The 27,939-nt window shown below is 39.1% G+C and overlaps 2 long non-coding RNA genes and 1 pseudogene across 3 annotated transcripts; all 3 read left to right on the plus strand.

Annotated features, from left to right (window-relative positions):
- Nucleotides 1-710: 710 nt before the first annotated feature.
- LOC122355394 lies at nt 711-2,189 on the plus strand. Of its 2 annotated transcripts, none has more exons than XR_006252213.1 (3): nt 711-1,197; nt 1,312-1,371; nt 1,630-2,189. It is a non-coding gene; the product is annotated as an uncharacterized LOC122355394 (long non-coding RNA). The 2 variants fall into 2 exon arrangements; XR_006252212.1 differs by having other exon boundaries at nt 1,329-1,371.
- Nucleotides 2,190-3,373: 1,184 nt separating this feature from the next.
- LOC122355391 lies at nt 3,374-6,273 on the plus strand (annotated as a pseudogene).
- Nucleotides 6,274-12,464: 6,191 nt separating this feature from the next.
- LOC122355395 lies at nt 12,465-15,543 on the plus strand. Its single transcript, XR_006252214.1, has 3 exons — nt 12,465-12,894; nt 13,960-14,077; nt 15,049-15,543. It is a non-coding gene; the product is annotated as an uncharacterized LOC122355395 (long non-coding RNA).
- The last annotated feature ends 12,396 nt before the right edge of the window (nt 15,544-27,939 follow it).

Below are 27,939 nucleotides of genomic sequence, written 5' to 3' on the forward strand. Positions count from 1 at the left end.
CTGTCATTCGGCTTCAACCTATTCCGCCCAGCTCTGCTCAACCAGGTAAGAGTTTTACATTTCTTAGTTAATTAATGAATTTTCTACAAAAATGTAGTCCAATCTCGTCGGAATAGCTGTGAATGAATTAATAGGAAATAGTTGGTGGTTATTATGAGTTTTGCTTATCGCGTTTTTAAACGAGGAACGATTATAACTTATAGAATAGACTGATTAAATAGCATTCTGAGGAAACATATATCATAGAAAATTGCACACATGAATTAATTAATTGAAATGATTTAATTTCACTGAATTTCAAATGGAATCATTTTTACGTCCATTTTGGTGTTACTTTGGTTTATTGTTGTTTTTACATAACTGCGAGCAAGTAATTCTATATAACTTCTTTGTTATAAAGTCCCAAAATAGTAACATAAACTAGGTTTATAGCATAATACAATACTTCGACTACACGCTTACTAAATCTAGTTAAATCTCTTGCCTACTGTGATTGTTTCTTAACTGATACACATCGGTAAACTGTGCCTGACAGATAACGTCACTTCGCAAAGAATATACATTCGCTTAAATATTATTAGATAGCTAACATTACAGTTGTATTACTGTTACTTAAATATATAATGCTACTTGCATTATTATAATCTATTATTTTTTGTAGGAAGAGTTTCAGCGTCTTACACACAAGCTGGAGTATGTAGACTGAGAGAGAGAGAGAGAGAGAGAGAGAGAGAGAGAGAGAGAGAGAGACATTAGCGTACTCCACCCATAAAGATGGTCACTGACACTGTCAAATGTAATCAGCCATCAATAATTAAACAATTAATTATGAAACTATAGTGAAAGCAAACTATGGCCTGGGAAATAACATCAAGGTAACTTATGTAATTATAATTTCTCTTGACTGCATATGTTAGCATGTTTACTAATATTTGACTAATAATTTTTTCTTTTTCTTCTTTTCCCATTCTCAGATATTAGATTATTTTTCAACTTTACTTTGAAACCATTAACATAATGTTTGTCTTCTCTCTTTTGAGTGTTTATTGCCATCTAGTCCTAGTTAAGAATTTAGCTCCAGCCCTATTAAAGTACTGCTGAAGAAGCTGAACAAGTTTCTTCAGGATAACTACAAACTTCCAGGCAGATGTCGACAGGACAAATATCTGCAGGATGCTAATCCTCAAGGACACTGATGTGAGTGATCAACCTAGCAGTCATCCTGCATCTGTTATAAATGGTGTCCAAACAAATATACATTTAAATTTGATATATACAATATTTTACTGATATTTTTACTAGTTTCTCCAGTTGGTTTGTTTCAGCAGCAGATAAAGAACCACCAGGAACAGGTTGCTGCATCTTTGTCATGTAAGTAAATTTTTATTTAATGTATTATTTATTATTTATTCATGCATCAAGCTAAAGTCATTAGTAATTTACATAAAGTGTGCTTTTTCCAAAATATGTATACATGTTAAATAATAACATATGGCATCACATTACTGCCATACATTTATTTTTAACAAAACGTTCTACAAAAAAAGTAAAATAGTGCTCTTAGGTTAACTCTTGTTTTGTTCACATATTTATATAAATATTTACATTTTAATAGTTGTTTTTTTCAAGGAACAGAAAGCAGTCAGACTTGGACAGTGGAAGGAGCAGCCGATCAAAAATCAGCAGAGCTATGCTGGTGCCTCTTAGGAGATTAATTTGTCCATAATTTTCTATAATATCTACTTAATGTTCTGTAGAGTTTGAATCGGTCAATGTTCTGTTTTATAAAATTATACAGTATATTTTTATGGTCAGTAGTTTGGGGTCAGAATTGTTTGCACTTTTTGTAGCCTTCCCTTCATCAAGGGTGCATTGAATTGATAAAAAGTGGCAGTAAAATCTTTTACACTGTTGCACAAAACATTTTATTTGAATCAAAATTCTGCTCTATTCTAAGTATCCTGAAAAATATCCATTTATTTCAATAAATGATGCAACACAACTGTTTCCAACATCCTAAAAATGCTTCTTAAGGATCAAAACAGCATGTTTTAGTAAGTTCTGTTGTATTCTATTGTATGCATTGTATTTTTGATATTCAGCCAGTGTTTGTGGGTCTGGTGGACTCAAGTGTTAGTGGCACTTGGTGCAGTTTTTGGGTTTTTAATTAAAAAAAGATGTTAAAATAATCAGCACTGTTTACTTCATTTCAATTACAAGCAATGTAAACAGCATTTGCCCTTTATCTTTGATAGATCATATTTATAAATTAAAATGCTACAGCCTTGTGCGAGAATGGAAGGGGCAGAAACACTTGCACTGCATTACACTCACACTCTTACAGACTCTCTCTCTCTCTCTCTCTCTCTCTCTCGCTCTCTCTCGCTCTCTCGCGCACACACACCAACATACACACACATCAAGGAGAACAGAGTTAAGGTAACCCATCTATGTAATATAAGTGTGTGTTTGTGTTCAGTTATATGTTATAAGAAAATGAGCCAAGGCTAACGAATCTGAGCTAGAAAAAATAATAGTATTTTTTGATAGACCCGAATACCATACAAGATTTAATTGAACCCCTAATAATCATAAAAACAGTCATAATAAAAAATAGGTTTTAGCGTTGTGATTGCATTTTTTATCAAGAGCTTGAACCCTATAGCAACGTTCAAATTCCTATACCGTGTTTTAGCCCATGCTTGGTTACAGATTTAGGGAGGTTTCCAGCACCCACAAAGCATCGTAAGCCTAAATTCATTGTAGTTCTATTGTGTTCAGTAGGCTTACGACGTACTATGATGCGCTGTACTTAATCATGCTTTTGGGAAACGCAGCCCTTGTTGAGCAAGGTCACTATAATGGCATTGACTGGGTTTCTGGTTAAACGCCGTTATCAGGTACTTTACATAAGTCAAGTTCAAATAAACAATGAGACATGATTGAAAAAATTCTTCATATATGTCCACATTACACATACACACAGAGAGATTGGAAACAACAAAACATTTTGAATGTGAATAGACGAACATGGGCTACTGCATTTTACAAAAACAACAAAAAAACTATAATGACAAATAACATGCATGCACACGACACACACATTTGAAATCGTTCATTAATACACAATTAAGTTGAATTTACATACAGTGTTTTCAAAGATTCCTGATTCACCACATTCCCTCACCCCATGTGTATCTGAGAATATCTGTGTGCACTTGGGTGTAGTTTCTATGCAAGCGTGTACACTTTAGTGAGTGTGCAGCAGCAGCGACAGATGGCGGGCCCTCTTCCTCGGGAAGGCAATCTTACGAATGCGAGCGTGTCAATCACCCGCTCTCATGTGATGGCTCCTGCCAGTGACGTGCTCCACCATATGGCCTGGCATCAGAGCAGGTATGTAACGCTGCCTGCTAGGGATGCCACACCGCCTCGCTGCAGTCCGGAGAAAGGATAACTGTACCGGATCACAGACAATTGAGCTTTTCTTCTTTTAATCTTCTTAGTGTAGTAGGTAACTAGCGTGAAGATGGTGTAGACGAACGCGCCCTCACCCGTAGAGCACCATAAACTAGGTGAGTTTTTCGAACGCGACAGAATACATAATAGAATATTGTAACAATTTCTAATAATTATTTAAAAGAGGATGTCAACTGATGGTGGTTCAATTTATTTGATGTGCGTTTTTATATATTAGATATTCACTCATGAGTGTTGCTTTATTCGTTTTTATAGCTAGATATTTTTCTATACCCTATCATGCGTTATAATTAAAACAGCCGTATGTTAGTCTACATATGAGAACGAAAATTTGAATCGTCTCGTTCAGAACAGATGTCATATCGAAATAGCTACAGTTTATAAGCACATTCAGACATATTTTAGAAAACATTTATGAGAATGTTTTGTGGATAGTGCTGTGTTGAATATATTATGTTTTGCCCATTTAAACCATTATAAAACATTTACAACAGGCACCTATTTAGTAGCCTCTTTTTTACATTTTCAACGACTTTTGATGAGATGATTTACATCGAGCTACTAATAATGCAAGCATTTTTTGAAGGGGGTCTTCTGGTAACGTCCCCATTTTAACATTATGCAGGCATTGCTACCTATGATATCACATAACAATAGTTTACATGGTATAATACACACAGTAATACAATTTTGTTCATTAATAAGCGTTTACAGACAAAAACACCAGACGGTCAGAATTATTTAGTTATTTATTTTCCATTACATTGGAAAGTTTATTTTATTGCATTAAGTGGTGTTATAATGAATACAAATTATCTTATTATCTTAGTTTTTGTTTTATTTATACTATGGTTATTTAACAAGATTAGAATGGAAAGGGGGACAGGAGGATAACGAAAATAATTTTAGAATCTATTCATGGGTTGCATTTCAGGGATCTCGCCCTCATAAGAGGAGACGGGAATTGGCTATTGTGGTCATAATCAAAAAGTTATTACAATTTAATATTAGATTAGCTTTACCATTACAACTTTTATTTCGTTTCGTTTTCCTTTTTATGTTAGCACCATTTGAAAAGTTTTTTTTTTTTTTTTTTTTTTTGCTTTTTCCCCTGAATGTGCTGGAATGCCGCCAGAATGAAGATAGAAATGAAAAGGGTGAAGAGGGTACCTGCTGCTCAAAAATGCCCCTGAGACCCAAAGACAGGGGCTGCGTGCGAGGGCCTGCTGTGAGGCCAGCATGACTAGAAAAACTGGGAATTGGGGAGTGAGGCTGTCTGGCGATGTCTGTCTCTCTTCCTGAAATAAAATATAATTTTATATTTGTCGTCTTCTACGATACTCTTAGCTTTCTGAAAATTATGACATCGTGATATAGCCTACTCATATATCACAAGTAAATGACGTTTTTATTCTTCGTTTTTAAAAATAGTTCGTTTCAATCGTTATCTACTTCGTTAACGGCAAAGCACATTAGCTGTACATTTCGCTGATGTCATAATTATTTCAAACTACATTTGTGCTGTGCACAATTTGTACGGCAGATTTTAATAATTAAAACGTGTTTCTATGTTTCAGTGCCGCTGCAATGCTGACTAGATTATTCAACGAACATTCACTGCTTCCGGACATGCAGAAGTTCGGGGGCTGGGTGGATGACAGCGGGAGCGAGGACTCCAAAATCAAGGACGAGGAGCAGGAGCGCTGTCGCCTAGGCGACGAGGACTTGGATGAGGGCGATGTGAAAGACGGAGCAGCCTGGCTCAGTCGGAAATTGCAGGGGAGGAGGACGATGATGAGGATGTTGATGAAGATGATTGTGGAGATGATGGGGACGAAGACAGGCCCAAAAACGGGCCAAAAAACGCAAAATGACACCGGCTAGGTTAGAGCGCTCGAAAGTTCGGCGCCAAAAAGCTAACGCCAGAGAGCGCACGCGCATGCACGATCTAAATTCAGCACTGGACAATCTACGCAAGGTTGTACCATGCTATTCAAAACTCAAAAACTCTCCAAAATTGAAACGTTAAGGTTGGCGAAGAACTACATTTGGGCGCTGTCAGAAATCCTGCGGAATGGGAAGAGACTGGACGTGGTTTCGTATGTACAGACACTGTGCAAAGGCCTCTCCCAACCCACGACCAATCTGGTGGCTGGGTGCCTCCAACTTAACTCAAGGAGAATTTTCTAACGGAACAATGTCAAGAAGGAGCGCGCTTTCACGTGCCTAACCTGTCGTTCTCCATGCATGCATATCCATACCAGTGTTCCCGTTTATCAAGCACACACTGTCAGTCAGGATCCAGTACACACATAACCTTCTGAAATCATTCTTTCTGTTCGGCCTATGAGGCTTTGTACACTGAAGGCACGTCCCCAGAATACAACAGCCCAGATTACGAGAGTCACCACAGCCCCCCGGTGTGTGTAAATGGTAACTTTGCTTTAAGACAACAGGAATCACTGTCACCGGACGCGGACAGAGGTTATCAATATTCTGTGCATTACACAAATCTGCATGGCCCACGTTCCTCCGCTGCTCATGGTCTTGCTTACGGCCCATCAGGAACTCGCAGCGCTCACTCAGAGAACCTTCCACCGTTTCATGATGTACACTTGCACCACGATCGGGCGCCTGCATACGAGGAACTCAACGCCTTTTTCCACAATTAGCAGTTTTTTCCGTGTTAGTTAAAAATAGAAAAAAAAGACACGGAAAAGGAAAAGACTTTCCACGCACAAAAGATTAATTAATTTAGTAGTAATGTTTTACATTATTGGACAATAATCTTGATTTTATATATATATATATATATATATATATATATATATATATATATATATATATATATATATATATATATAATTACATAATGAACATTAATGGACAAAATATGTATAAAATAACTGAATGACTAATTAACTGAATGAACAACTAATTCAACTGCTCAAACATTTTACGAAGTAGGAGTGTTATTTCTGATGGATTCTAATGTTGGAAAACAGTGAATATATTATGTAATAACGCCAAATTGTTTAATGAAGTTTCATGATCAAATAAATAAAGACGCATAATATTCCAGAATCATCTGGGGATGTCATTTCCCATTGGGAATTGGTCAGACAGAAAATTTACAAATATATTAATTCAAGAATAAACAAACAGTACACCCAGGAAAGTTTACAAATAATGAAATCGAAAAATAAATGGAATTTAAAAAAAGGAAAGGAAATATCAGTGAAATTCCATCTAATTGTATAGTTACATAATTTTGTAACTATGTAAGTATATTACAATAGCCCTGGGGTGAGATCAAATGCAAAGCGGTTGAAGGACAAATATCAATAGAACGTATCGATATTAAAGATAAATTCTTTAAATATACACACATACGCACACACACACATTAGGTTTGTATACACACTTACGCAAGAAACAGCATTTGAAAAAGTTCTATCAGCATTCTCTATGACCTATCATCATTTGTGGGCAGATCGTTATTATTATTATTATTATTATTATTATTATTATTATTATTATTAGCAGTAGTAGTAGTAATATTATTAGACAATGACAATTTCGCCACCATATATATATATATATACATACACACACACACACACACACACACACAACACACACACACACACATTCTATTTATATGAACGTTGGAGTATACCATGACAGTTCCACTTTATGAATAAATAAAATTATTAGTTAATGCATTTTACTTTGACACTTTGTACATTACGTTTGGAATTTAGATAGCATGAATATGTTCTATTTATTAACAGTTTAATTGAAAAGATTCTATGTGCGATCGGTGTGAATGTTTTTTTAATATTCGGTCAAAATTATGTTTTCATTTTGAAAATTTATTTCAATCACAAATATACCAATCAAAGCAACTAAATTGTTTAAGTGGGGAAGCAAATGTTTAATTCGGTAAATGCATGTGTATTAATGATATAGGACTACTTTTATGTAAGATAATTACCGTTCCTCTTTGAAATAGTACTCATTAAGAATACACCAGGTTAGGCTCCATGTATTACTGCTATTATAAATATAGTAATACCAGTATATTTTGACCTTGTGTGGACATTTTAGTCCCCATGAGGAAACAATCTTATACATTACACAGAATTTAATTTATTGAAAATCTGAAATAGCAAAATGTCTCCTGTAAGGGTAGGGTAGGGTAGGTTTAGGTGTAGGATTGGTGTAGGGCAATAGATAATACGGGTTGTACAGTATAAAAACTATTACGTCTATGGAGAGTTCGGACAAAAAAAAAAAAAAAAAGGAAACCTGTGTGTGGGTGCGCGGTCGCTGTCAATCAGCAAATTCAGTTTTAACAAATATAAAGTTTTTTATGTGTTGCATTAGATTTAAAAAAGTCTATTGGTTTCATAGAGGAAAAGTATAAAGTTCTCTCCTGGTTCCTTTTGAAACAATAGTGCAACGTTTCCAAAGAACTGTAGGGACAAATACTTACATATAGTCTAAATGATCAGAAAAAAACCTCTTTTGAAGTTTTTATTTTAGATTTTTATTTGAGGTTATGACTGAAATCCGGTTATACTGTTAATCGAGTTAATCGAGAGCTTATTTCTGTTGGGATTTTCATACAACGATGTTTTGAGCTCAGAAGGTAGGCTATAAAAGCCAACAAGGAGACAAAGGCGCTCCTTCCTTAAACTCGACCACAGCCGAGGTGATCTTAAGCGGCGTCCAGAGGCCACGGGCTGGCACGGAAGCCTGGGACTCAGGAGACATGTGCTTGCCAATCTGCTAAATGTCTTAGCGTCAGTGCGCAGGGCCAGCGGGGCAGCCCACCACAGCGATGCCAGCTGCGCCGTGCCAAGCCTGGCCAAAACTGCGCTGCTGGGTGGAGACGGTGTTTCTTTCTTAATTCAGCAGCATCTGTTCATTACTTCATATTTTACAGGCAAGAATGGTTTAACTATATGCTAGCAACTGAAACAGCAAAGCCTAGCTATCGAGCCCGCACAGCGTAACAATTGGAACAGGCACACAAAACTGTTTATTAATTAATCCCATGCATTTTAAACTAATAATAATGTAGCGTGGTTAAATAAGATGTGCTGATATTTAAGGTGGATAAGTACAATATTTATTTAAAGATGGAAAACGAAATTTAAAAACAAATATAAATGATCAGTTAAGGTATTATAGCGCAAAATGTAAAGCATAAGGTGAAAAACACATTTCCCAAAATTTTAAATAATAGCCCTATTAATTAGAATAAACATTTAAAAATGTAAAATAATAACACTAACAACATACATATCGATGCAGTTTTGACTGACTAAGCTTCCCAAATGTTGATATTCTGATAAAAAGACAAAAGTAAAAATAACATTCATCAAAAGTGCTAAGATGAGATTTTGCACCATTAAGATACAAAAATAATAGGTGGGAGGCACAAAAACCCCCAGCAATATAACACTATAATTAATATTTAATTAAATATTTAAATACATTAATTTAGTTGTATTCAATTGTTTTAAATCTGTAATATTTATATATTTCAGGACACACCCAATTTACCATTATGATACTCTATGAATTGAAGCCTTCTTCTGAGACAGATTTGGGATACAGTGTTCAATATATTTGGTGTATAACTAACCTAACATTCAACCTTAAAGATGAACATTCAAACTTCACTTTTAAATCAAATGTAGGTGACTTGCAGTAACTGTGTTCATTGTACCAATTTCTGTATGCCAGCCACACCCCAGCAGTGCCTGTCATGGAGGCTGGCACAGACTGGCATAGCTTATCAAAATTCCACAGCATCTGTTCACTGTGGCAGGGTGGCACTGCAGAGAAAAACGAATACAGAGCAGATGATAAAAAGATGCAAGATCTTAAGAATTTTTAGCCCACTAAAAATTTACTTTTATTAAAATTTCTGTGCATTTATTTATTTAAAATTATGTGTCTTTTTCCATTTTATACTTAATATTAGATATTGAGTGGTCAGTGTTGCAATGCAAATATTTGTTATAGAATAGTACATTATTCCCTTTATAGTGCCATAGTATGTTTTCCCTTGCATAATTGTGGGTTTACAGCACAGTGTTTAGTGTGTGTTTATATCTTGAGTACATATGAGTGCTTTGTGGTTGTTGCTTATCTGCACAGATGGCATGTAGTTGGGGAGGGGTTGGGAGTAGTGGGCTATGGTTTCTGATGATGCCATGCAATGGTCACATGGGCATCAGTAATTGGGCGCCATATTGCCTGGTTTGCAGGGCTCTGGGGTAGCCAGTCACCCAGCTGGACCTGTCAGATGGCATTGAATCCAGCTCACTGCCCTCTACCCTCACATCTTTCCTCTCTGTCTCTTCTTTCTTCTCTCACTTTTACATTTTTAAACAGTCACTTTTTTCTTCATTGTCTGACATTCATTTGAGACTTTGGTACACCTGTCAACATATTTTTCATTGCTGTAGTAGTGAGTGTGTTAAGACCAAGAACAAGGAAAGGTTCTTTCCAGAAACACTTCTCACTTAACTAAAATACAGAATCAGTTTTAAAAAGAATGTAACATTTGATTTTTCATCAGCCAACAATTCAGAAGATTGAGACTTTTTTTAACAGTAAGTTAAGAGCAACCTTTAAATAGAAACCTTTAAATTGGAGAAACGTTTAAATATTTCCTAGAATTACCCATAAAAACACAACCAAAACAGCTCCTATAATTTTTCATACACCGGTTGTTGATGTTTGTAAATAGCATGAACGCCTGTAACGCTGCTATCAGCCACTTTAGAATTCCCATTGCTGGTGTGAATGCAACCAGGAACATTCACACATGTTAAACTGTGCCCCATAAACACAATCGAGCCTAGAAAAAAAGTCATCCACCCCTTTAATAAAATAAACAAAAAAATATTCTCCAAAATATATAGCATAATATTAAAATCAGACCACACGTATGTTTACCTACATGCTAAATGGGAATCAGACCCTATCTATTGCTTCTGATGTTGATTTCTAGACAGAAATCTGCAAATATGTCTACTTAAATATGTCAAAAAATATTTATAATATACTTCAAAGATTTCATTTAACCAGAAAGAAATTGTTTAAAATGTGATTCACTTCAGAAACATGTTCACATTGCACCTAAAATAACACAAAAACGTATGCTCACACACTTTGGTACTGTACCTCAATTAAAAAATAAAATTGTGAAAAGGGAAAATTACCATCTTTCACTATGGGGTTTTTACATCCCAATTTCAATTTGTTTACTAGGCATATCAGGCATATCGGCATATATGCTGGCATATCAGTTTAGACAATATCAAGACAAGTAAAATAAAAAAAAATCCATCTTGGATTGAATTCCATCCCAACTGAATCCTGGAGAAAATCTTACTAATTGATTATATATTGATAGAAAGTCTAAGGTTCATCTCAGAGTTGCACAGTTACACCCCTTCCGGTCATCTCTCATTACATTCCAGCAGTAATAAATCTGTCTATCTTCATTGGAAACACAACAATGCATCACAACAATGCATCTCCACCTAAACTACTCTTTATGCTTAAATTGAATATTAATCTTTAAGAGGTTTGGAAAGGTTGGAGGACAACATTTATATACATATATAGTGTGCACCCTTTCAATTCCATCAGAAAATATAACCCTTCTCTGAGAGAATTGTTGCAGTTGTAGATGTTTTGGTTCTTACATTTTATTTGATTATTTATTTATTTATTTATTGGTTTGCATTGGAATAAGAAATAATGCACTGGATAAAATTATTGGCACCCTTAACTAAATATTTTGTAGCACACCGTTTGAAAAATAAATAACTGAAATCAATTGCTTCCTGAAATCAATTCCTTTTTTACACCTCTCTTCTGGAATTTTGGGCCACTTTTATTTTGCAAACTATTCCAGGTCATTCAAATTTGAAGGATGCCTTCTCCCAACTGCTGTTTTGACATTTCTCCACAGGTGTTCTATGGTATTCATATCTGGACTCATTGCTGGGCATTTTACAAATCTCCAGCTTAACCATTTTGAGTGTTTTAAGTCATTGTCCCGATGGAAGACCCATGACCTCTGGTGGAGAAACAGCTTTTTCTGAAACTAGATTGAGCCCCACTACATTGAGCCCCAAAATTCTTATCATCAGATTCATGAATCCATTCATGATCTATTCACACATTCAAAGAATTCACTGTTAGAAGCAGCATATAGTTTCCATCTTGATAAATTGGCTGTAGCTTAAAAATTGTCAAGTGATGCGACCATGATTTATTGTAAAATGAATTAATTTCCTTAACCTGCTTAACATTTTTTTTATGTTCATAGTAAACAAAGTATTTGCATTTCTTTTGCGTTTTTGTAAATAATGGTCTTATATTTGTGTTCTATAATGTCAGAATTGCCTTCTTAATTGTAGTTAGCAGACATTTTATCTGTAACTTGAACGAAACTGATAAAAAATACCATTCAGCCACAGAACTTAGGTAATTTATTGTTATAGTGCTAAAAATAAGATTCAACTTTTCAAATTTGTCCCTTGTTTCTTGACCACTCTGGGAGGTGTTGAACTCTGAAGTGTACAAAATAGCATGAAGAGATTCAGAAAGGCTTGCTGAACAATAACTTCATTATAAACAAAAAGTTTATTGTTCCAAAATAATTTGAATTGCAACATAAAACAAATTAACAATTTAGAGGCTAATTGTACGCCTGCTGCAACAAGCCATCTTAGCTCCACGTGCACAGTCGAAAGACTGTAGGCTTTCATACCAGCACCCCCTCTTGTCAGGGGTGGCATATTATCTTACATATTTTTCCCTTCACACCTATAGAGGGCACACACCCAGAGAAATTAACAAAAATTTTTCTGGGGCGGGGGGTTGGTTAAAGCGAGTTTACACCAAAGATTTTAACAGTTAAAACGTGCAAAACAAAATGGTCCGCCACATCCTAATGCGTCTCTACACTGGATGCATTAAGTTTGCGCGAGCGCGTGAAGCGCGGCAGGCAGAGAAAGCGGCATTCGTTTACTATAGCGCTCCTGCTCAGATACTGAACGACTGATTATAACAGAATCTTGGTAGCACAGGACGGATTTTCCGTGAGAACAATAGAAGACATTTAGACACATTGAACATAAGTATGCGATAAACAGATACTGCAGTGGCGGAGCCAAAGGGTTGTCTGGGGCGGCACTGGACACCCCTGACATCCGATTGGCCACCCCGGGTGCCACCCCAAAATTTTATTCACTGCTGGCAGTTGCTGATGCTGATTGACCTCTTATTTGTCTAAAGATGGTTTTGAATTTTGCCGGCAATGCTGCTCAATCTATTTTCAAATTAAAGACGACATGAAAACAAGAAAATTATTTCAAGGTAAGACGAATAATAAAACATCATGTCTGAAAAAGTTTTATAGTTTATTATAAGGTATGCTTGCGGAGTAAGGTTTATTATTCGCTGTTTAAGTTAACTGGGTGCAGACATGAGTTAAGAGATTAGAGAGATCGATTCGCACTTTAGACAGTTAACGTTACACTTCATCTATTACATGCACATACCATGTATGGAAGTTATTATATTTAATTTAAGAAATTTAAATATTTTGCTTACATGGGGAAGTAAATGTTAGGATAGCTGGCAGTGTTCTGTGAATTAAATTCAGCTTATATTTCTTTGTTAGAATGATGTTATTTAGATAAGTTGCTGATTTTAATGTACAGGTATAATGGATATTTTTGATTAGGATAAATATGTTTGTAACTGGATCAGATGTAACCAGACTGTTAAATGACTGCACAGGGTCAATTAAACATGAAAAGAAAGGGTGAGAATTCAGACTGCTTTATAAAGATGTACTAATGGGCAGATCAGGTTCAAAAAGACCGTACTCCTTGCACTGGATTCCACAGAAGCTCCATACCTGAGACTAGTCCACAAGTAGGTCACATCATCTACTTGGTAATCATGTTTCAACCAATGTTAGAATTTAAGCTGAGCTTCAGGAAAGTTTAACTAAAAATTCAAATCCTGTCATTACTCAATTATTCGCAACAAAGTGACTAGATGATTAGTAAATATTTTGTGTATTTTGTATATGTTGGTAATTAAATAGATTTGGGTTCATATTCAGTTTCATTATGTTTGTGTGGGCATTTTTGTGACATATCAGGATACAAATTTGTGTAATGGTAAGAGTATGATGGGTATTACAGGAGAAGGTGATTTTAGGACATTGCCCATGCCCCCATTTTTCAAAAAGCTTAAAAATCATACCATTTATTTGTAAATATTCTCTGCAAGGGTTGGGGAGGGTAATAAAAACAGTTTGTAAAGTATGTAAACAATGGAAACCTATTGAATGTTCTGTCAATTCACAAAACAAATGTGTGTGTGTGTGTTCACTATTCTATGGGAACTAATGGACTGTTTTTTAAATAGATGTTTCAAGAGATGACACAGAGACCTCTGGCTCTGAGCAAGACAGTGAGTGAGAGCTGAAAATGTCATCAAACCCCTTCATCAAGCACCAGATTTCCTGTTCCAGAAGGACCCAGTGGTAGGCCAGATCTATATTTTAAATGACACATTAAACTACACTACACATTAAGTATGCAATAAATATAGATTTATACATACATTTAGGAGTTTATTCAATGCTCACAAACATAGCCTAATTTTATATTCACATAGATTTGTATTCACATGGCGTCTTTTGCACCTTTGGGAAACTAATGATAATAATAATTCAAATCCAGTTAAATATGTCATGACTATAATATTCAATTCAATAGCATATATATATATATATCTTAAAGAGTTTCTCTCTTAAAGAGCTAGTGTAAACATTTATAAGCTAGGTTAAAGTTATTTGTTTCTATTTTTTTTTTTTTCACTGTAAATTACCAAAAACAAAAAGCAGTGGATACCTGTATTTTACTTGAGTTACCAGTGATGCAGGGTGTAGTGCAGAGAGACACGCACTCTTCGTAATTGAGACCATCCCATGTATACAGTGTTTTTTAAGCCTCATAAAGTGAACATAAGCTGTTAAATACTGTTATTTCCTTCTATGTTTCAAGTGAAGTGTAAGTGGGTAATATTACCATGTACTTACTATGCTTTTTCTTTTGTACAGTATTCCCACTGCCATATCATGCCGCATTTGTTGTATAGTACCGTGTAATACCACCTTTGGTTTTGTGTGGTAGTTTCTCTGTAGCATATCCCGAAAGTTCAGTGTTTTATTATTTTCTCTTGTATTTTTAAGTGACAGCTGTATTTTTGCTTACTGGACTGCTTTAAAGTGTTTAGTATATCAAGGGTAATTTTACACTGGAAAAAGCTGTGAGATTTAAATTGAATCCCAGGTCTATGTATTCTTCTGTTTTTGTTTACCTTTATTTTCAGAAATCTGTTTCAATACTTTTCACCTTTTCTGGTCTATTTTGTAAAATCTTTGAGCTGGAACTGTTTATTGTACATTCTTGAAAAAAAATCAGAAAAATAATTTTTTGAATATTCTGCAAGGGCTGTGGACATCCAGAGCGTGGAGGATCGTTGGTTCCATGTGAGGTGGTCAAAGTGGGGCTGGTTTCCAGTGTGCCTGGCGTGATGACTGGTCCAGGTTGATGCAATTTCTTCTGTGAATATGCAGTGCAGTTTCCAGGATTTTGTGGATACACGGGAAGGAATTTATTATTTCAGTTCTGAGGGGGCCTGAACTTATGTGTGGGAAACCACTCTAGACAGGTCAGTGATTTGTTGGGGGACTCAAATGTTGCAGATGTTTTACAACCACAAACAATTAGAAGGGGAAGACCTTCATAACTACTCTCATGCTCTTTAAGCGCTGTCAAAAACAATCCCTGGGTGGGTTGGCTAACGAGTAGGGGATTTTATATGATCAGTTTGTGGAGGGTGTGGTGGGATACTGCATTAAGGCGAGAGCTGTGTAAAACTATCAGAAAAAAGCCCCACTTTACCCTACTTGAGATTTGTAATGAAGTCATTCTTTGGTCAAGTAAAGAGCAGGCCACCTGGTCAACCCGTCCATTCAGAATTACTTAGTGAAACTAAGGATAATGTTGTAGGGTCTGCGACTCAAACATCCACTGTGTTAAATGATAGTGATTACAAGTGATTAGTGGTTACAAGTGATTACCCGGCAGGACAAGCGAATAAGTGAGCAATTTCAAAGCTCACTAAGGTGGTCAAGGAGGACTGCACAACGGTTAGTATCAGTTGTGCCCTTGTTGACCTTCCAGGTTTACAAAGGAGGGAGAACTGTGAGATCTGTTTCAGATGCAATGAGGCTGGGCATATCGCTAGGCACTGCACTATGAGATGAAGAGGGAGACCCAAGAGTGCTGCCAGGTCTGACAAAGGGCAAGAAAAACAAGGTACTGAGTCAGATAACATGAGGTATAGTGTCTGGTTCACGACCAGAGGAACCAGTTGAGACAGGTTTTTGAACGGGCAGTTGGAACATGCGCAATGGTGAACTTGAAGATCAGGGGTGTGCTAGTGTCCTGTCTGCTCAACACTTGTAGTCAAGTCAGTAATATCACTATATTAGCATCTGGCAGGTTCCTGCCACGCCTTTCCGCGATCAGGTGGTGAGCCTGCAAGCACTGCCCCCAGAGGAGGCAGAGCCAGCCTTCTGAAGCGCGGAGTAGCTCTTTGTCTGTTACAGAGGTCAGCAGAAAGGGATGGCTGTCTTCAAGCAGAGGTTGGCTCACTGTATAGTGGATGCCAATCTGTAAGTCCCTCATGCTGCGCCATTCACCCTCACACAGGGATGCAAGCACCTTTCTGTCCCAGTCATGTTTCCTGTACAGTGGGCCAGGGACCAGTCAAGCCAGCATCCTCCAGGCCAGGGACAGCCTCTCGGCTCCTCAGCAAAAGCTGACGAGCAGTTGCACCTATCGCCTATTGTACCCATCTGACGGGGCATGGCTCAGGATGCATTAACCACTTGCCAAATGGTTGGACACAAACAGATGGACAGTTCCACGAGCAATAGCTAAATGAGTGGCTACAGCATGTAGACCAGTCAGTGTAGTGGCGGACAAGGGTCTACTGGAAATTATTTGCATCATGTCTAAGCTAAAGCTAAAGTTGAGGAGGCGTTGAGACAGACAAACATGTACTAATTGGAGACTACTGGACTTCCCTCTGTAATAGCTACCTGGGCATCACAGCACCTTATTTTGACACACACTGGAATCTAAGTTTGTGCACTTGACCTGTGAAGACAGATGAGAAGCAAGTAGCCAGACAGTGGTACATTTAACAAAAAATTAGCACACAGACCACTGATAGCGCATGCAACATTATTGCAGTAGCCAGGCAGTTTCTGTTGAAACATATGCTTTGCATTGCACACAGCCTCCACCAAGTTATCACAGTTTCATTCCTGAACAGCCCATTTGACAGCGCCTTAGCAAAATGCAGGAAGGTAGTGGGGCATTTTAAACATAACCCAGCAAATGCAGCAGAAATTATACAGCAACAAGTTGCACATCTTCAAAGTCACTCACAGAGGAGATGCCAACTAGATGGAACAGCCTGTTGGAAATGATAAAGCAAGTTAAAAGAAATTAAGAGCCACTGGGAGATGCACTTACATGGCCCTACATGCAAGCATCATCAACATGCCAACGGCATACTGAACTGGATAAACTGAAGAGTTTGGAGAATGTGCTGGAACAATGCAGGTAATTTATGTAATATATGTGCATGTATGAAATAGCCATATACAAAATACATGTTTTATGTATGCTCTATTCATATATAAATCCTACACACACACACACACACACACACACACACACACATATATATATATATATATATATATATATATATATATATATATATATATATATATATATATATATAGGCTCAGGGTGTGGTGGAGCTGAAACAACAATCACTGACGCAATGATTCTGGTACATAGGTTAATCCAGGGGGTTCCCCTGGAGATGGTGGTGTTTGTTGATTGAATTGGTTAACCTCAGTTGTTAGATCCCATTGGATGGGTGCTAGAAGCATGCATTCAGTGAGGATGTTCCCATGTTTGACAGGTGGATCACTTCCTCAAGCTGGAGCACTTGGCAAAGGTTAAGAGGTTTTGCCGTGCTTAGGTATTCCAGGTTCTTGTGATCGGTTGAACAGGTGAGTTGCTCCCTCCTACCCGTGTCACCATTCCTCCATTAGCAGTTTCATGGTCAGGAGTTCTCAATTGCCTATGTCATAGTTGCTTTCTGGTGCCAACAATTTGCGAGAGAAGAAGTCACATGGATAGAACTTGCCCCAGCTTCCATGGTGCTGCGAAAGAACAGCTCCACAACTGTGCTCTAAGTGTCCACCTCAACGATGAAGGGTTCCTCTGGATTTGGGTGTCATAGAATAGGGGCTGAGATAACGCGTAGTTTCAAATTCTCGAAGGCCTCCATTGCATTAAGGGAGGAGATTAACTGGATGGATTGGATGTGGAAGGATGTGCTGGTGCGATGGAACACTTTTCCACTTTGATTACTAGTCGGTTCGGAGATGTAGAAGGGCAAATAAAGCCTTTAGCCAGTTCTTCTTCAATGCAGGCCTCAGATCCTGGTTGGGATAGGGAAATACTATGCAAGGCCCAGAACCGCCATTTTTCTTTTCACAAAGAAGAACCCAGCCGAGGCCGGAGATGTAGATGGGCAAATAAAACCTGTTGGAAATACTATTCTTGTTTTGTACTTTTTATTGACAATATTGTCTCATATATCAAAAGTGGTTTTGAAGAACTTCTGTGTGTGTAAAGAGTTTGGCAACACGCTCACAACACCTTGCTGAACTCTTGCTGAACTCTCCCCAAGTAGATTCCATCTAAATTATATCTAATTAGGATCAAGCACCCACAAGAAAGGAATGTGCCCTATTGTAACCTTTTTATGGTGGTTGCTCTTTCTTTATGTATAAATAAAGATGTGTGAGGGGCTGCGTTTCAGAAGCAAACTGAAGAGAGCTGGAAACAGTTTACTTCCTTGCAACTGAAGCGATGACACTTGCAAGTTACACATCTCGAACAAATTCTCGTGTCTGTTATTGAGTTGTCTTCGGGCAGGTAAAGAACCTTAAAGGCATCCAGACCCAAAATTAATTTGGTGTTTCCACCGGTTACCAACAAGGCAGATTGGAGAAGAGGAGGGACGGAGAGGACCTGAGAGAATATCTCTGTGCAGAGTCGGGCAATAGATGCCTGTCTAAAATCCACCCTCGTGAATTCGTGGGAGGTCAGTGAATCTCTGTCTGCAAAAATCTACTTCTCCGCGCTGTCTGACGGTGACCGTTTTTCAGAAGACATCTCAGCGCTAATTAGGTAAATATAATCGCTGCTTGAATGCATGCAATAGAGTTGTGTCCCAAGGCTAGATGCCTGTTTTTCTGATTGAGTGTTAGTTACACTGAGCGATAAGTTTCACTCTGGACGAGGCTAGATGGCCGGCTAGATGTAAGTTCCGCAACAGAATAAAATTTCAGAGTAAAACATTAGATACGTTTTGTCGTCGACCCATAAGGCTAGAGGCCTACATCTCAGTGTTTTTCTGATTGAGTGTTAGTTACACTGAGTGATAAGTTTCGCTCCAGACGAGGCTACATGCCCGACTAGATGTCAGATCCACAACAGAATAAAATTTCAGAGTAAAACATTAGATACGTTTTGTCGTCGACCCATAAGGCTAGAGGCCTACATCTCAGTGTTTTTCTGATTGAGTGTTAGTTACACTGAGTGATAAGTTTCGCCTCCAGACGAGGCTACATGCCCGGCTAGATGTCAGTTCCGCAACAGAATAAAATTTCTGAGTAAAACGTTAGATACGTTTTGTTGTTGACCCACAAGGCTAGATGTCTACATTTCAGTGTTTTTTTTTCTGATTGAGTGTTAGTTACACAGCGATAAGTTTCAAGAAAAGGAATGTGCCCAACCTTCTGCTTTACAATTTACTCTGCTGTACTACTGCCCCCGAACCTGTTTGCTGATTGGATTGCCTGCCTGGTATTGACCTAACGCTTGTGTTACCATTTATGTCTTTTCTCTCTTCCTCAAATAAACACCCGTAAATGCATTCTACTCTGTCTCCTGAGTCTGCATTACAGAATACTTTGCTTACTATGAATCCAGCGTTGTCCAACCTACAAGCTGCATTCGCTTATCAAAGAATTCGCTTATTCCTCATCAGGAACAACTAACCAAGTTGCAGTTCGTGAATCCAGCACCTGACCCAGTTTATCTGCACGCTTCCTCCCACTCCAGCTACAACGGTAAGCTTTGCCTTCCACCCAAATAAATTTGACGCCCACAGATCAGTGTAAGGGCTTTATCCCTCAAGTTCAATTATATCTCGAAAACCAGGAAAGTAAATTTGATTCAGAAGTACAGAAGTGTGCCTTCATAATGATGCTGCTCACAGGCAAAGCGATTGATTGGGCTTCAGCAGTACGGGATTCGGATCCCAATCTGAGAAATTCTGTCGACTACTTCCTGCAACAACTGTGCAAGCTCTTCGAGTATCCTGCCGGGGGGAAGGATGCCTCTACCCAGTTGCTTCAAGTGTCACAAGGGAGAAGATCCGCAGCAGAGTATGCAATTGAATTCCGGACACTAGCGGCTCAAAGTGGGTGGAATGATGTTGCTCTCAAGGCAGTCTTTTCTAAAAGTCTATCCCCCAACCTTCAAGCCGAACTGACATGTAGAGGAGAGGGATTACCGTTTTCTGAGTTTGTCACACTCGCCATTCAAATCGATAATCTCATAAAACAAGCACCCAAGACCCGGAGCCCAAGATCCAGATCCAAGTCCCACTGATTCTGCCCGCAACAAAACCTCAAGATTTTGAACCAATGCAAGTCGGCACATCCAGAGTATCTGAGGAAAAGAGAGAAAGAAGGCAAGTTCACCGTCTCTGCTTTTATTGTGGTAATCCGGGACATCAAAGCCTTGGGTGTTCACATAAAGCTCTGTGTCTCGGGTAAATATTAAACATGTTGAAATATTCGCAATGTTGTCCAACAGAACTTTTACCCTCCCAGTATTACTAAAGACTGACTCCATGTCTGTTCGTCTTACAGCCATGATCGATTCCGGAGCTGCCCTCAATATTATTGACTATAAAGTTGCCACCAAACTCAACTTACCCACGTAACCTTGCAATCCTTCAATCCAAATCAAATGTATTAACGATTCTCTCATCGGCAAAGGGATTTCTGATCAAACACAAACGTTAACCCAAGTTGGACTCTTTCACCAGGAATCCATCTCACTCTACGTTGTGGATTCACCGAAAAAGAGATCATCCTCAGATTTATGTGATTGAACGCACACAATCCCATCATCTCCTGGAAAAAAAGTGAATTATTACACTGGTCCCCCATTTGCTACAGGCGATGTTTCCCTCCCAAAACATTACCATGTCTAACTACAAGTGTGGAAAGCCCTGATACCCAGCAGGCAGTTGACATCCCCTCATGTTACCATGACCTCATTGAGGTGTTCAGTAAAGCCAAAGCCACAAAATTACCCCCTCATAGACCCGTAGACTGTGCCATCGAGTTGCTCCCTAACGACATGTCCCCCAAGAGCAAAATATACCCACTATCATGGACCGAGAGTCTCGCCATGGAGGAGGCACTCAAATCCGGTGCTGGGCTTTTCTTTGTAGAGAAGAAGGATGGAGGGTTACGAGCATGCATCGACTATCGGGGGCTTAACAGTGTAACCAGGAAATTCCAATATCTACTGCCGCTAGTTCCGTCTGCTCTTGCACAACTACGAGTAGCCACCATTTACACTAAGTTGGACTTAAGGAGTGCATATAACTTTATCAGAATCAAGGAAGGGGATGAGTGCAAGACAGCCTTTTTAACCACCAGGGGGCACTACGAGTACCAGGTTATGCATCAACGAAATATTCAGAGACATCCTCAATCAGTTTGTCATTGCTTACATCGATGACATCCTCATCTATTCCAATTCCCTCACCGAACACATCTCCCATGTAAGAACAGTTTTGTCACGACTCCTCATGAATCAGCTATATGTCAAGGGAGAAAAGTGTGAGTTTCACGTAACTCTAACACTCTTCCTTGGGTTTTGAATCAGTCATCAAGAGGTAAAAATGGATGAGCTTAAGGTGACTGCAATAACGGAATGGCCCCAACCCACGAACATCAAAGAGCTGCAGAGATTTCTAGGCTTTGCGAACTTTTATCGGCGGTTAATAAGGAACTGTTATCCATGAAGGCAGCAAATGAGGAATGGCATCACTGGCTCGAAGGTGCCACACACCCCTTTCAAGTCATCACCGACCATCGCAACCTCAAATATTTAAAAGGTGCCAAACGTCTGAATCTCCGCCAAGCTCGCTGGGCACTCTTTTTTACCCGATTTCATTTCACCATCACATACCAGAAAAAATGGCAAGGCAGATGCCCTATCAAGAAGCCATGATTGTCAGTCCGAACCTCTTGACCAAGAACCCATTCTTCCTACATCTGTCATCCTTGCTCCGATTAACTGGGACATCATGGAGGAGATCCAAAAGAGCAACAACACGAAGACCACCCCCGCTCAATGTCGTCCAGATAAGAAATATTTGCCTACCAGTTCAGTCTCAGACATGGAGTCATGCAATGGGTCCATTCCTCCATTAATGCTAGACACCCCAGCATCTCCAGAACCGTACAACTCATCCAAAATGCCTTCTGGTGGCCCAACATGATTCAAAGTATCACTTCCTTTGTCAAAAATCCTGCTCTATCTGGGCGCCCAATCCAAAATCCCCAAGGAATTACCTCTCTGTCTGCTTCAACCCCTTACCCATCCTCAACGACCCTGGTCTCACTGGTCCATTGACTTTATCACAGATTTCCCCAATTCCAATAGCTTCACCACTATCCTTGTCATTATCGATCGCTTCTTGAAATCATGCCGTCTGATTCCACTAAAAGGACTCTTACCGCCATGGAAACAGCTTGGCATTGTTCCATAATGTCTTCCAAGTCTACGGTCTGCCTGAGGATATAGTCAGTGACCGAGAAACCCAATTCACATTTGAATTCAAGTTTGGAAAGCCTTCTGCAAACAACTGGATATCAACGTAAGTCTGACTTCAAGATATCACCCACAGTCAAATGGCCAGATCAAACGTTTGAATCAGGAGATCAGTAGATATTTAAGGACCTACTGTAGCAGAGAGCAACATCGGGTGGTCTGAGTTTTTTCAGAATTCACTCACCCATTCCTCTACGGACTCACCCCTTCCAGTGCGCATTGGGATTCCAACCCCTATGTTCCCATGGTCAGGAGATCCCTCAACTGTGCCTGCAGTGGATGACTGGATACGCCCATAGTAAGAAGGTGTGGGACAGCGCCATGTTTGTCTCCCAGCGGGCGGTATTGGAACCAGGAAGTCCATGCCAACAGATCGCCGACAACTACATCCTCCCTACCAACCAGGACATTGGGTCTGGGCTTCTCACTAGAGACATAAAGTTGTGGCTACTGCAGGAAGCTCAGTCCCAGGTAAGTGGGTCCTTTAAGGTTGTAGAAAGAATTAACTATCATGACCTACCAACTGGCACTTCTTGTGCAATTACATGTATCCCTCCTGAAACCGTTCCACATGTATGCTGACCCCGACCAAGAATCTCCAGAACCACCCCACCACTGGACATTGATGGGGGGCTCGCTTATCAGGTCAAGGAATTACTGGACTCAAGGCTATAAGAGGGGTCAGCTCCAACATCTCGTAGATTGGGAGGGATACGCACTTCCAAGGAGATCCTGGGTAGCCGCCTGGGACATTTGGACCCCTTCACTGATTGAAGAATTCCACAGAGCCAGACCCGACCGACCAGCTCCTCGACCATGGGGATAAATCTAATGAGCTCCAGGAGTCACTTCTAAAGGAGGATTCTGTAACGCCCTGACCAGCAGAGGGAGCTCCTCAATGGAGTAACTAGCAGTACTCAACCATCCGGCTTCTTCTCCACCTACTTCTGTTGGCTCAGCATAAAGCCAGAACACCTGGTCTAATCAGTGCAAAGTATTGCCAGTCTGACTGCATTACTACAAGCGTTTCTACTACTACTGTTCTGATATTCCTGTGACATGACCATAGCCTGTTTGTTTTGACTCACATTCTGGATTCTGCCTCTCTGTAATGTTTGCCTGATTGGACTGTGTACCTTTGGCCGACTTTCTGCTTTACAATTGACTCTGCTGTACTTCTGCCCCGAACCTGTTCGCTGATTGGATTGCCTGCCTGGTATTGACCTAACGCTTGTGTTACCATTTTATGTCTTTTTGTCTCTAACTCAAATAAACGCCTGTGAATGGATTCTCCTGAGTCTGCATTACACATGGGTGTTTGTGCAGCTCTTGTAGTCTGTTTTAAAAACCATAAATGTGCTGTAAAGTGTTTTATGAATTTATAAAACTATCCCACAAAATTGACTGTGGACCACGTGAAATATGAGACTGTGTGAACTGCTTGACAGCTGAGGATGGGCAGCTCCCACCCAGTGCACACGTGCTCTCCTTTCTCTCACCTGCTCTCTGTTAGAATGTTGTTGTATATAACGTAGCAAAATTAATGAAATTGTAAACAATAAAGAAATGTACCCTTAACAGCTTTCATCCTAGTGCTGAGTGTTAGATGGCGAGTGAATTGCAAAAGCCTAAATCTTTTCAAACTTTAAAACCTTTTTCTCTATTCCATATCGCTCATCACAGCCAGAGTGTGTCTCTATCACTCTCGCTCTGTCTTTATGTTTGTTTGTTTGTTTGAAAATCAAGAGATGCTTTATTAAAGTTTTTCACACTAATACCAAGAAAATAAAACATTAAACATACACAAAGTAGAATAGGTTGTAATAAACTTTTTAGATTGAAACATCTAAACCAAAAGTATCATTTATGTTTATTAAAACAATACGATCCAAACATATGCTACCCTTGTAAAATAGGTAGGTTAGAGTTTGTTGGCGAATACAGAGTTACAGTAAGAGTAAATAGAGCCATTCAACTTACCGGCACATGAACAAAACAAAGCGATCAGAGACCACTGGCAAACAATAAGATACACGTCCAAATCTATGTTGAAGTTTTAATGAAGATATATAGTTTGTCGCAAGTTAAAAACGTTAAACAAAGAAAAAGAAGCCACTATCGACTATCGGGGCTTAACAGTGTAACCAGGAAATTCCAATATCTACTGCCGCTTAATTCCGTCTGCTTCTTGCACAACTACGAGTAGCCACCATTTACACTAAGTTGGACTTAAGGAGTGCATATAACTTTATCAGAATCAAGGAAGGGGATGAGTGGAAGACAGCCTTTAACCACCAGCAGGGTACTACGAGTACCAGGTTATGCATCAACGAAATATTCAGGAGACATCCTCAATCAGTTTGTCATTGCTTACATCGATGACATCCTCATCTATTCCAATTCCTCACCGAACACATCTCCCATGTAAGAACAGTTTTGTCACGACTCCTCATGAATCAGCTTATATGTCAAGGGGAGAAAAGTGTGAGTTTCACGAATCTCTAACACTCTTCCCTTGGGTTTTGAATCAGTCATCAAGAGGTAAAAATGGATGAGCTTTAAGGTGACTGCAATAACGGAATGGCCTCAACCCACGAACATCAAAGAGCTGCAGAGATTTCTAGGCTTTGTGAACTTTTATCGGCGGTTAATAAGGAACTGTTATCCATGAAGGCAGCAAATGAGGAATGGCATCACTGGCTCCGAAGCTAGCACACACCCTTTCAAGTCATCACCGACCATCGCAACCTCAAACATTTAAAAGGTGCCAAACGCTCAATCTCCGCCAAGCTCGGGCTGGGCACTCTTTTTACCCGATTTCATTTTTGCTCCGATTTCGATTTCACCTGCTCGGTATTTTTTACTCAGAAATATAGAGCTGAGTATCAATAGCATAGCAGTGAAAGATATCACCATGTCTCCTGATAATATCTCCTAGAGTTAACATGTAAAGATGTGAAAAGTAATGGCCTCTAGTACTGAACCTTGACGTGACTCATATTTTCATACTGTGAACTATATGACATCTCCTCATTTACTGCTACAAACTGTGGGTGGTCAGATAAATATGATTTGGACCATGTTAAGGCACTTCCACTAATGCCAACATAGTTTTCTAGTCTATTCAATCAATCAATCAATCAATCATTTTTATTTATATAGCGCTTTTTAACAACACAGGTTGCATCAAAGCACTGTACAGTATAATGTAGAAGAGTACAAATGACAGGGGATGTATAAATGAGGAGAGTGACCAATTTCTTATTAAATGCAGAGTCTCTGTAATCAATTCAACGTTAAATCACTAGGAAGTTAAGTGTCCCCAACAAAAAGCAAGCCAGAGGCGCGACAGCTGGCAAGGGAAACGTAAAACCCCATGCATACAGAATGGAGAAACAAAAACCTTGGGAGAAACCATAGACTCAGTTGGGGCTGGGCTCAGTTCTCCTCTGACCGGACGCCCAGCACTTAACTTCCAGTTCAATTTTAAACGCCAGCTGTGTCAGATAGTGTAAATGACTTAGTGTGTGTGTGTGTGTGCATCAGGATCTGGTGATCTGTCCACGGGTACATCTAGGTTTTCTGGTCTATGATGAACATAATCTCTGTGTGCTGATCCACCATCTAGTCTGGATACAAAACTGTGAAAACAGATTGAGAAAGAGACAGGACTACATATTAGCGTAGATGCTATTCTTTTACGTATGTCACAAGTACATCGTATTTTAGAGTAGTGTTCCTGGTTCCAGCAAATCTAGAAGTAATGCAGCCTAAAAATCCTTTTGATTTGAATAATAAAAAGTGTGTTGGTGTGTTATGTGTAGGCTAAGTTAAAAAGTTAAAAATCTTTAATCTAGATTTAAACTGGCAGAGTGTGTCTGCTTCCTTTAACAGAGTTAGGGAGATTGTTCCAGAGTTTAGGTGCTAGATAGGGAAAAGGATCTGCCACCGCAGTTGATTTTGGATGTTCTTAGGCATTATCAAATGGCCAGAGTTTTGAGAACGAAAGCAGACGTGCAGGACTATAATGTGATAAGAGCTTGCTCTCAAATATTGAGGAGCTAAACCATTCAGGGCTTTACAGGTAATTACTGGGTGATTTTAAAATCTATTCGATGTTTGATAGGAGCCAAAGTGTAAGTGTTGACAGAACTGGCTAATATGATCATACTTCCTAGTTCTAGTAAGGACTCTGGCTGCTGCAGTTTTGACTGGGCTGAAGTTTGTTTTATTAAGCGTGCAGAACAACTAACCCAATAAAGCATTACAATAACCTAACTCGAGGTCATAAACGACATTAATTAATAGTTTCTGCATTACAGGTTGGAAAGCATAGGTTGTAATTTAGATTCGTAATTTAGGTCGTAATTTACTAAACCAGGAGGGATGTGAAGACCATCTCTTTTCAACAGGTCAGGTCTGCCCCAGAAACTCATCCAATTGTCTATAATCCTATGTTGTTCAAGTGGCACCACTTAGACATCCAGCCATTGAGACTCCAGCAGTCTGGCTGTAAATCCTCATCACCGTAAGCAGGAGGAGACCAGAGCATATTATAATGTCCGACATCAGTGTTTGTAAATTCACACACCTTATTTACGTTTAGCATTAGCCAGCACTTTAAATTTGACAAGATGTCGTGACGCCTGGCTCCCGGTAAACATTGACTACGGGTGTCTCGTGTCTCTATTTTCACGTTCGCATACAATAGAATCGCCAATTACTAGAGCACTTTGATCAGGTTTCAGTGCGGGTGCGCCACTGAGTGGGGAGAACTCTGTTCGATGTCTCTGATCAGAACGGAAGAGCGTGTGTTTTGACTCGACCAGCCTGCCTCACGGTCACCCAATTGTGGGAGCGAAAGTGAATCGGTTAACGAGTACTAACTCACCGCACGAGTTTTAGATTAAAGCCAAGGAACTAACAGCAGTCTAATTAGTTAGATTAATTTGATAGTATCAACGATAAGTACACAGTTAAATTCATATTTGATCGCTAGAGAAAAGGGGTGATAAATTGAAAAGCGTGGCTACACACAGCTACACACAAACCAACCTCCTCAGCAGACAGGAGCAATCGAGCAGACAGGAGCAACTGGCAGGGACAGGAGACTGTTTACTATCAGTCTTTAATCCCAGTGTGTGTCCTAAATGGCCTCAGCCAGTGGCTCAATTCATAAAGCAAGTAACAACATCGTGACAGTGGGCATCCCTGTCTTAGGAATCCCCAATGCAAATCAAAATATACGGAGACATAGTTTGATTTGTGAGAATTCTTGCACACGGCTTTGGAGTAAAGCAATTTAATCCATAGGAATAAA

The sequence above is a fragment of the Puntigrus tetrazona genome, chromosome 12 (assembly GCF_018831695.1).
Source record: "Puntigrus tetrazona isolate hp1 chromosome 12, ASM1883169v1, whole genome shotgun sequence".
In the NCBI taxonomy this organism is placed as follows: domain Eukaryota; kingdom Metazoa; phylum Chordata; class Actinopteri; order Cypriniformes; family Cyprinidae; genus Puntigrus; species Puntigrus tetrazona.